This window comes from Cyprinus carpio, chromosome A20, assembly GCF_018340385.1.
Source record: "Cyprinus carpio isolate SPL01 chromosome A20, ASM1834038v1, whole genome shotgun sequence".
NCBI lineage: Eukaryota > Metazoa > Chordata > Actinopteri > Cypriniformes > Cyprinidae > Cyprinus > Cyprinus carpio.
In genome coordinates, this window is record NC_056591.1 from 20,271,683 (window position 1) to 20,273,708 (window position 2,026).

Genomic DNA, 2,026 nt, shown 5'->3' on the forward strand with positions numbered 1-2,026 from the left:
GTTATGCTGTTTGCTGATTAAAAAAACAAACAAAAAAACTTGTTCAATAAAATGTGAAATAATACAGATGTAAATATATTGCAAATGTTTGTAATTTAAAACAGGTTTTTTTTTTTTACGTGATCATTATGATCATTCTCATGCAAAGAACTTCCATCCTAAAATTTGCAATGGCATCTATGTAGTTTCTTATTTAGATACACAATTAATATCATGAATGCATAAAATATTCTGACAATTTTTAGTTTCAAGTACGTTACATGTTTTTTCTACTCATTACAGTACTATGAGGTAAGATTTATTTACTTATTGTAATCTAATTTATATATTAATTTTAATATTTATTAATTTTTACATTATTTGTCTCTGAATTTTTCATGGGCCCACTACCACTGTTCTGCGGCCACTTGAAAACCTCTAAATATATAATAAGATGTCATGAAAGACGTTTTAGGAAGTAACAATCTGTATTAAAAATATTATGATGACGTCGAACATACAGTTTGTATGTATAAAAATGACAGGAAAAACAACTATAGATAACTATAGCACACATAAAGTTGAAATTATCTGCAAAACAGCATGTAGTTTGTACACAGATTCAGCAGTTCTGACTGAATGAAATCCAAATCCCTAGTCTGATGAAATGCAAACCTTTAGAAGGGTTGGCGCGCCCTCTAGTGATCTTACAGGACAGTTATCATTTGTCACTCATGACTAAAACGCCATTCGGAATGGTATTAGATGTGTTCTATTTTAATTGGGTCTTTTGAACTTCTCCTTGAAGGGAGAGCAGAAGCTAAAAGCATTCCGCAATTGTTTGGTAAGAAATATCTTGTGTACAATCTCTTATTTCAGAAACCTAGAGGAGATGACAGTCGAAATAGAAATATACTAAAATATAGAAATATACAAAATATATTTAAATAATAAAATGTTTTATCTTATAAATAATATAAAATATGATCACAGCTAATGAAATAAGCACACATATAACATTTCTTTCTTTATTCTATTTATAAAATAATCATTTGTCAACCTGGTTCACGCATTGAAGCCTCTGCTGATGAGCTGATGAGTGGTCTATAGAAGAAACATCCAAAATATGCAGCACTGGTGGATGATTCAATCTGCGCATACAGCTTCTGTTGGAGATGGGAGATATCTGGAAGATGCTTCTGTGCCTGAACAATGAGTAACAGGGCGTTGTTACATACCACCACTACTCATATGAGGGCAACAGGAATAAAATGTTTAATGTTATTTTCTTATGAAATTGTAATTAAATATTAATTAAATATAATTCCATCCCATCCATATGTTTTAGACACTGGGTATTTCTTCTTTATTGGTAGAAAGAAACTCTGAGTTAGGGTTAATATAGTAAGCTAAAACTAAAACCTTAAAAATAATTACTGTCACTCAAAATAAAATAAAACTCAAATAAATAATAACAACTTTTTTTATTTAAGCTAGTTTTCAATAAAAAATTTTTCATTTTCATTTAGTATAATGTACTAAAATAGCTAAAATTGAAATAAAAATGACTAAAAGCTATATAGACATAAAATAATGAGTACTAAACCTTTAACTAAAATTTCAAAAAACGGAGAAGAAAAAAAAACTAAATCAAGATAATAATAAAAACCATAACAGTATCTCAATGATACTAAAATAACACTCCTGACAGTTTTTACTTTCATGTGTTTTGGGGCCATTTTTAACGGAAAGAATGAAAAGGTGCAATTTTACTTATTAGAAAAATGTAGCGACAGTTAAGTGGTTAATGCCCTCAACGTACATTTTTTAAAATGGTGTAATATATTTTTATGGTTTGGGTTTGAAATATTACACTATCAGTTTAAATGCACATTTAAATGCTCACAAAAATAAAACCTTGCTGGATGCACAACGAAGGTACACGCCCATTTCCGCCACTTTGGCAAATCACGTGCGGATCTATTGCCCTAATATGGAACTGAACCCGCCTTTACTGTGTTGCTTCATCCAATGAAAAGCCAGTAGA